The 9,757-nt window shown below is 49.0% G+C and overlaps 1 pseudogene; it reads left to right on the plus strand.

Annotated features, from left to right (window-relative positions):
* The first annotated feature begins 5,661 nt into the window (after positions 1–5,661).
* Positions 5,662–9,757, plus strand: part of LOC108508526 — an 8,953-nt pseudogene continuing 4,857 nt past the window's right edge.

The following is a 9,757-nucleotide window of genomic DNA, read 5'->3' on the forward strand; positions in this document are numbered from 1 at the left end:
ATATAGATATAGATATAGATATAGATATAGATATAGATAGATATAGATACTGCTTTGGTTTTGTCATTTCGGTTTTTTGGTAGCTTTTCCCTTCCAAATCTTTCCCCCGAGTTCATAAGAAAAGGGGAAGGGAGGAAGGGCTTTTGCTGTGGTGTTGGTCACTTGGCGGGGGACCAAGTCCAAACTGCCACAACAGCTCAACCTCTGGTCTTTCTTTCTGAGATCTTGACGACATCTCAACCTCTGAGGGCCTGGCTGAGGGTGGAGGTTGTTGGCTCATAGAAGACACTCCAGTTTGTAGGACTGGGAGATTGCTGCCCCTGTGGTAGGTTGGGGCAATTCCAATCCCAAACCCAGGCTGGGCAGGAATGGACTGAGAGCAGCCCCGAGGAGAAGGACTTGGGGTATTAATTGACAAGAAGTTCAAGATGACCTGAGCATGTGGCAGCCCAGAAACACCCCCTGTCCTGGGCTCATCCCATGATGTGGGCAGCAGTGGGGGGGATTCTGCCCCTGTGCCCCCTCAGGTGAGACCCCCCCTGTAGAGCTGCCTCCAGTTCTGAGGAACAACATCAGAAGGACGTGGAGCTGCTGGAGAGAGTCCAGAGGAGGCCACAGAGATGCTCCAAGGGCTGGAGCCCCTCTGCTCTGGAGCCAGGCTGGGAGAGCTGGGGGGGTTCACCTGGCAAAAAGAAGGCTCCAGGGAGACCTGAGAGCCCCTTCCAGGGCCTAAAGGGGCTCCAAGAGAGCTGGAGAGGGACTTGGGACAAGGGATGGAGGGACAGGACAAGAGGAAATGGGTTCAAATTGACAGAGGGAAAGTTTTGATTTGACATCAGGGAGAAATTCTTCCCTGTGAGGGTGGGGAGGCCCTGGCACAGGTTACCCAGAGAAGCTGTGACTGCCCCATCCCTGGAAGGGGGTTCAAGGCCAGGTTAAAGCAACGTGGTCTAGTGGAAGGTGTCCCTGCCCATAGCAAGGGGTTAGAACAGGATGATCTTTAAGGTCCCTTCCAACCCAAACCGTTCTGTGATTCTTTGACTCTTTGACAAGCACTTTCCTCAGATGAGGCCTCCAGGTGACCTGGTCTCCACCCACGAGAGGTGCCTTTCAAAGCCAGTCAAGGGAAGCAGATGATCCACAGGCCCGTCCATGTTTTAATCGGCCTTTTGTCTAAAGCAGTTCTGGTGAAATGTGCTGTGTCTGCCTGAGTGGACAAAGCAACAGCCAAGGCTGAGTCACCCAGGAGACACCTCTGTCACGGAAGAAAGGCTGCACTTAGGGCAGGTGACTCCCACTCCAGAGTTTGTGTCCTCCTTCAATCTGTTTGTGACTGTGCAAATTTTGAAAGCTTGTTGTCTGCTGCATTTTAATTGGTGATCCCACAACTTTATTCCCCGGCCACACAGATCCCAGGGATGATTTTTCGTTATGTTATTCCATTTATTATGCTGAATCCCCATGGCAACATCCACCAGAGGCTGTTTTTATTCCTTAGCAGGGGGTCCTCCTTAGATTAGCCCATGGTGGGACATCCAGATCTGCATCTGGTGACAGACTTCTCTGCCAACATGGGACACGAAGCAAAAGTGCCAGTCAAGGGCACTGCTGATGGTACTGAAGGTTGACAAAGTGATGTCAGGCAGTTCAACACTCCCTGACAGTCCCTGGTTGTGACAAGTGATGAGTTAATTCCCTTTGCACAACCAAAGTCTAGTTGATAAAGAGGGAAAATCTCCCTGAGAAGGGGAAGGAGGTACCAGGCCCTGTCACTGGACAGGCTTTGGGTGTTCTCCACCCCTGCACTGCTGCAGAAGGTTGATGAGAGGCCAACAGTGCCCTCAGCTGATTAAAGTGTGGGCAAAGGCATTGGAGACTCCCAACCAAGAGCAGCCCCCAGGAATACTCCCACTACCCTTCAGCCATGACTTTTTTTTGTCCAAACATTGGAACAGGCTGCCCAGGGCAGTGGTGGACTCACCATCCCTGGTGGAGTCATCATCCCTGGAAGTGTTCAAAAAAAACCTGTGGATGTGGCACTTAAGGACGTGGTTTAATGGTGGTGGGTTGATGGCTGGACTCGATGATCTTGGTGATCCAACCTCAATGATTCAACGGTTCCAAATCATCCAACTTTCAGATGGAATATCCCACGGCCATGAGATCCTCTCTCCATGAATTTATGGGTCACATGGGCTTTCATATGTCATTGGCAGCAGCTCCCTCTGGGACAGGAAGGGGAATCACAACACAAGGATGAATGCAAGAGGGTTTTTTTCTGAGGACACATCCAGATTTTTAAAAGGATCCATCAGGATCCATTCTCTGATCCTCATGACAGCTTGTGGCTGCTTAACTGAGCTTTCTCATCCTTCCATCTAGAATGACATCACTGGAAACATCCTTATCCCATTCTACAGTGCCTGGGCATTGCTTGGGACAGATCCAGGGGATTCAGGCCCTAAGAGGATCAAGGGACCATGTCACACACCCCAGGAAGTCCTCAAGTCCATACTAGCACTGATACAGGTTAAAGGACACCTGCAATGCTTGACTTGTGGATATTTATCCCTCTGGGGTCCAATCCAGAGTCACATCTTGGGTATTTTTTATGTTTTATCCAGATGCTTGAGGGACCTGCATTCCCAGGGCTGACCAAACACAGCTGAACAGGTGATTCCTGAAGGGATTGTCCTCAACCCTGTGCCTAGAAGAAGAGGAACCCAAGTCACCTGGTCTAGTGGAAGGTGTCCCCATCCATAGCTGGGAGGGGATCTTGAGGAGATGATTTTTAAGGTCCCTTCCAGTTCACACCATTCTATGACTTTACAATTCCAACCTGAAAATCTCTGTATCCCTGGACTCACCTTTTTCCTCTCAGAGCACTGAACACAACTCAGGGCTTTTTTCTAAAAAGACAGAAGGTTTGCAGGGTTTCCTCCCAAACCCAGGGCTTTTTAGCCCAGGTATTAGTGTGCTTAAGCCAGATTTTGGGACAAGTGAGCACATTTCCTTCTCTGCTTGGAGAGGTTCAATTCCTCCCCTCACCTCTTCAGACAGGGTGGGGAAACCCCAAAATGAAGCACCGACACAGAGAGAAAAAGGTAAAAGCTCTTTACAGATTCAACGAGTGAATGCTGGGATTCTGGAATTCTCTTTGATACTTCCCAGTGTGGAAAAATGTGTGTTTTGTATCAAGCAGCCCCCTGGAAGAAAGACCTGAAGACCTCCCAGAGGGTGGGTGCCCCAAGAGTCACCCTCACACTTTCACCCTGCTCGAAACCTGAATTCTTTCCTGGGGAGTTTCATCAGGAGGGTGGAGACCAACCCCACCCCAACAAGCCCAAAGTCTTGTTGTTGACACACACACACACACCCGTGAGAGGTGGAACTTCCATTGGCTCACCACCTCCTCAAACATCCCTGCATCCATGGATACGGGCAGAGAGGTTTCCCGCTGCTGAGTCACAGATGGAGATGCTAGAACTCGCAGACACAGTCGCCCAGAAATCCCCCAGGAAAAATCCACCCTCCCTGAGGCACAGGAGCTGAACTCCAGCCGAGTCAAGGCACTGATCAGTCGTATATATTTTTCCATATTCCAGCTGTCACCATGATGTCTGGAATCCGACACCTGGAAAACCAAGCAGCCTCCATCCTGCAAAACAGCTCCCAGGGAAGACATGGCCACCACGTGGACTGATGCCAAGGTTACCATGACATGACCACAGTGCCACATGTGGATGTTTGGTGCTTGTCTTGTGACAGAAGGATCTGCTCTGCTCATGCCTGGGACTGGAAAAGAGAAGAGTCTGGCGTGATCTTTTTGCAGCCTCTGAAGTGGGGAAAGAGACTTTGGATAAGGGCCTGGAATGATAGGATAAGGGGGAATGACTTTAAACTGCCAGAGGGCAGGGTTAGATGGGACATTGGGAAGAAATTCCTCCCTGTGAGGGTGGGGAGGCCCTGGCACAGGCTGCCCAGAGAAGCTGTGGCTGCCCCATCCCTGGAAGTGTCCAAAGCCACCTTTGGATGGGGCTTGGAGCAACCTGGGCTAGTGGAAGGTGTCCCTGCCCATGGCAGGGGGTAGAACTGGATGATCTTTCAAGTCCCTTCCAACCTAAACCGTTCCATGATTCCATAGAGTGGGTCAAGGCAATATCCAGTTCTGGCTGGGCAATTTAGGGGAGAAGGTGATAAACCAGAGGTGGTTCAGAGAAGGATCACTTGGAGAATTAAAGCCCTGGAGAACAGACTTCCCGGAGAATGAGTCAAAGAACCCACCAAAGTTCTACCAAAGAAATATCCTAAACAAAATACATCTCCACGGGGGAGAGGAAAATTGCAACAGTGGGAAATTAAGTTTAGTTGAGGGGTAACGGGAGCTACTGGTTGTAGGAACACTACAAATTGGAGTACAAATATTTTACACAGGAGTAATTTTACACCTGGTTCATATCCAACCTCTGCACCAGCTCATCACAGCTTGGTGTTCACTCCCTGCCACAAAATCTGCTTTCTTTTTCATTCAAACAAGAATTAACTGTGAGGGAAGTCAAATCAGGGAGTTATAAACCTGTAAACACCGAATTTATGTCACTTACCTTTCCTGGTGGATGTGATAAGCAGAGAGAGATTATATCTCCCTGTATCACCTTATAAATAAAGACAGTCTCCCAGGGACAGGCTGGGAGTGGGTTTGGATTGATATCACTGAGAATTCCAAGAGGTTTTTGGCATACAAACCCTTCTCCCTACGCACCACACCTCGTTTATATTCTCACATCTTCAGACCTGAAGTGACATTTCAACCCAAGTCCCTTATGGCTCCTGTCAGTCAGGGCTCAAAACCTTGCTCCTGACAGAGACAGATGGGAATTTAAGGCCTCCTGAGCCCTACAAGTTGTCTAAGCCTGACCTAACTATGTCAAACCACATCTCCCACACATTTATCAAGCTCAGCACAAAGCAGGTGGAGTTTCTACCCTGCCTTTTCCAACAGAAAGAATCCAGTTTTTCCCATCAAGCCCCAACCTCTGGTTCCCAGTCTCATTTAACTTTGGCTTGTCTTAACTCTGGCAAGATAAAACAGTCTTTTGGGATCATCTCTTGGGGTGGATCCTAAACTAAACCCATTAGTTTCCATCTGTTGGGTTGGGTTTTTTTCCATCAGGACACCTCATTTTTTTCTTGACAGGGGCAGTGAAATTCCAGCTGAGAAGCCAGTGGGATGTTATCACTTCCCAAATCCCCCTGCCAAGAGCCTCCCTCCCACCCCGACACACGAGTTGGCATCACCTGGGGTTGTTTGTGTTGGGTTTTGGATTTGTTTTCAGGGCTCCATCTCACCTCTTTATCTTTTCATCAACTAATACCTCAAAGGCAACAGACCTTAGAGGCCTTTCCTTCCCTCCATAACTTTACTGGCACATTCCCAACTTCTCTCTCCCTGAATTCTGGCTCTGCTGCACACTCAGCCACCCTGCAGGAGCTCTGTTGTTTTCCCAGTGGAAAGAATCTAATTTTTCCCGTTAATATCGAGGTTCTTAATGCATCTTATGGAAAGATCTCCAACCTTTTCAAGCCTTTAGACAGAGGTAAGTTATTTTACAACTATTCCTTCGACCACACCGATTTCTTCCGAGGATTTCTCACTATGGAATGACTTTCAGGTATGAGAGGACCACTGGAACATCTCCACTCAACAGGCCACACACCATCCACCTTTTAGTTTGCCAACTCCACCGTGCTTTCCTAGGGAGGCAGAACCACCTGGAATGCTCAAAGCACTGGATCTTTTCCAGTTTCAAGGTTGTTAATTAGGATATTGCTCAAATTTGCCTCGAGCTGCCCGGTTACAACAAGGATCTGGATGGAACCAGGTCTGCTGGCTTTCAGGGAGTAGAGTTTTTCCTGTACATCCAGAGAGTTCTGTTTGAGCTGCTTTTCCTCATGTTTGCTTTTCTTCATGTTTTGAGCTGCTTTTCTCTATATTTGAAATGCTTTTCTCTATGTTTGAGCTGCTTTTCCCTGTGTTTTGAGCTGCTTTTCTTTATGTTTGGTTTTCTTCATGTTTTGAGCTGCTTTTCTTTACATTTTGAGCTGCTTTTCTTTATGTTTGCTTTTCTCTATATTTGAGCTGCTTTTCTTCATGTTTTGAGCTGGTTTTCTTCATGTTTTGAGCTGCTTTTCTCGGTGTTTTGAGCTGCTTTTCTTTACATTTTGAGCTGCTTTTCTTTATGTTTTGAGCTGCTGTTCTTTATGTTTGAGCTGATTTTCTTTATATTTGCTTTTCTTCATTTTTTGAGCTGGTTTTCTCTGTGTTTGAGCTGCTTTTCTTTCTGTTTTGAGCTGGTTTTCTTTACGGTTTGAGCTGGTTCTCTTGATGGTTTGAGCTGGTTTTCTTTACGTTTGAGCCGGTTTTCTTCACGTTGTGACCCGGGTTTTTTTATGTCCCTGGTCTCTGACAGCACAGGAAGATAAAATAAAGATAAAGGACATTTTTCACTCTCATAGTCGGGTGCAGGTTTTCCTTCCTTTTTGCCAAGGTACAGCACTGATCCCACTTCCCCTGCTTTGTGTCATCCACAACTGTGGAAGTTTTCCTTAGCAAAGCTTCTCAGGTTACTGGTAGCCATCCTCAAACTGGGAATAAAGGCTGGGCTGCTGGGAATGGCATCCTCAAACTGGGAATAAAGGCTGGGCTGCTGGGAATGGCAACAATGCCCACGTGTGTTGCCGTAACGAGTCTGTGACGAGCAAAGCACCAAGTCATTAAAACCTCCTTGTTCATCCACCTCAGTTCCATCCTTGAAATCTCCAAGTGACTTCCCAGTGATTCACAAACTTTTCTCCTCTGGCTTATTCGCTGTTTTATGGGGAGTTGCACAACAAGGCCGGGGTTTTCCAGCGTGGATCACAACAAACAAACACGACCAAAAGTCTTTCAGCTTCTCCTGGGAAAATATGAAATGCTGCTGGCTCAGGCAAAAGGGAGAAGCAAATCACTTCTCCCCAGCTCCAAGCATTTTAAGCAGTTTCCCCCAATATTGGATAAGATGCAGAATAAATTAGGGCGTTTGAAAGGGTTACTTTGATATATTTGCAAAGTGAAATTCGCTCTCATGAAGGTACTGAAGTGGGAAAACTGCTTCGTTTCTCCATGTTGGGTCTATTGCCCAGCTTCAGAAGGAAATTTGGGAACTAGTTGACAGCTTTCCAAAAGAAGGCTGAGCTTCCTGCTTTCCCAGCATGACCCAGGCCCTGGAAAAACAACACGGCATATCCAAACCCCAGACTTGGAAGCACCATCTCCCACTGGCCTCCCAGTGACTCCCGTGCCCAGCAGCTCAGCACCAGGCTTGGTTAAGAACTGGCATCCAAAAGGCAGGCTTGCTTTTGCCCTGGATTTGGGAAAACAGCCATCTTTAGGCAATACCAGCCCATGGAAACATTTTCCCAAGGCACGTGGAAGGCCGGCCTGTTGCCGCTTGCGCCTTGGCTGGAGCTGCCCACACGTGACACAACCCAGCTCCGGGTTCTGCAAGGAACAAACATTCCTTGTCACATTCCCCATCCAAGCCCTGGCACACCTCGCAGTGTTTTTGCTTTTCCATGGGACCAGCCCCAGGACACAAACCCGAGGAAGAGACGAGGCATGGCAGGAGTGAGGTGATGTCACCTCCCCGGGGAACTTGTTCCTCTGCAAATCCCAATCCAGGTTGGAGCCGAGCTCGCCCCTGATCACCCCGAGGGAATCCGCCCACAAGGATCAACAGCAGGTGGTGGAGGGTGGGAAAATATATAAAGCTCCCTGGAAGCAGCTCTCCCTGACTGTCCTGGCTCCACGGATCTGCCCTCAGCATGAAGACGCTCCTGGTTGGGCTCCTTCTTGGCTTGGCATGCCTGGAATTGGGTAAGATCTCCTCATTACCAACTCTGCAGGGACGACCCCCCCCTGGAAATTCCTGGGAGGGGAGGGGAAAGGAATCAGTGCAGAGAGAGCCGGGAACCCCCAGGGAGGGGAAATAACACTTTTGTGTGTTTAAGGAGGTCACTGGAGAGGGTGAATGGGGAAAAGGGATTTGCATTCCTGGTGGGAAGAGCTGTGATTCCTGATTGGGAATGATGCATATCATTTGGATACACAGGGATGTGTATCCCATATCCAGGGATGGAGGGGATCAAGGTTGCTTTATAAGACTCAGGTCTAAATGGCAGCAATGTGGGACAGGGCAGGAGGACCAGTTTAGGCAAGAGCTTAAACCTGAGCTGTCATCCTGTCCCTTCAGGAATGGGGTGGGATATGTTCATCCAGAGCTCCTGCCATCCCTAAAACCTCCCAACTGGCTGCTGGAAGCGCTGAAAACCAAGGGATGAGCTTCAATCTAGATAGGAGTGAAGTGAGGAGAAAAAACTCCAAAGGCTTTGGAAAGGTTCATTAAGCTACCCGCTCCAGGATTTTCCCTCATTTCTAGAGATGAGGACACAGGTGGGGGTGGGAAATCCCCTGGGGCTGTTGGGGTTTGGTCTCTGGTGGGTTCAGATTTTGGGCAAGCAGGGTTTGGTCATCTCTGTGTCTTCCTCCATTTGTTTATCACCTACTGCAGCTCCATCCTGGTGGTGACACCACCCCAGTGGGGTTTAACCTCCAGTCCCAGAGACCCTCAGGCTGCTTCCATGGGACCCTGAAGGATCCCAAAGGAAAGGCAGCCTGGACAGGGGTCAAATGTCTCCATCTGGAGCACTGTTTTGGATCTAATGGAATTTCTGAGGATCTGCCAGAGCAGGTTTCCACCCGTAGGTCTGGCAGTGCTGGCACAGAAAGGCACCACCACCCTTTGCTTTAGAGCTGAGGTCAGGGCAGAAATGGATTTTCTGGGATGATCCAGTGGGAAGCAGCTGGTTTAGGGACAACTGAGGGATGTGCCTGTGACCATCCATCTTCCAGAGGTGTGATATCAAGGGATGAAAGGTACTGTTGGATAGTGATGAACCAGGAATTATCAGCCCAAGGTCAGGACACAGAGATGTCCATGTTCGGTTCTCCTGGTCTGATCCTTATGGATTTGGGCTTTCCTCTTCCCCTGCAACCTTCCTACAAAACCAGTGTCTTCTGAGTCAGCGAAAGATGAGGGGGCTGAAGTTTTTCTTCCTTAAATCTGCTTTTAACTAGAATTCATTCCCACAGAGTCTGGGGCACTTCCCTGCTCTCCATGAAAATGGGGAGGTTTGGAAACCACCTTAACCCCAAAGGTTGCAGAGCAGTTTCTCAGGTGCTTTGAGCCACCACTGCTCCATCCATCCATCCACCCATCCATCCACCCATCCATCTACCCATCCATCCATCCATCCACCCATCCACCCATCCATCCACCCATCCATCCATTCATCCATCCATCCATCCACCCATCCATTCATCCACCCATCCATCTACCCATCCATTCATCCACCCATCCATCTACCCATCCACCATCCACCCATCCATCCATCCACCCATCCATCCATCCACCAACCGCCCATCCATCCACCCATCCATCCATCCACTCATCTAGTCACCCATCCACCCATCCATCCATCCATCTACCCATCCATTCATCCACCCATCCATCCATCCACTCATCCAGTCATCCACCCATCCATCCATCCATCCATCCACTCATCCATCTACCCATCCACTCATCCATCCATCCATCCATCCATCCATCCATCCATCCATCCATCCATCCATCCAACCATCCATCCATCCATCCATCCA

Source organism: Lepidothrix coronata, unplaced genomic scaffold, assembly GCF_001604755.1.
Source record: "Lepidothrix coronata isolate B3197 unplaced genomic scaffold, Lepidothrix_coronata-1.0 Scaffold302, whole genome shotgun sequence".
NCBI classification, from domain to species: domain Eukaryota; kingdom Metazoa; phylum Chordata; class Aves; order Passeriformes; family Pipridae; genus Lepidothrix; species Lepidothrix coronata.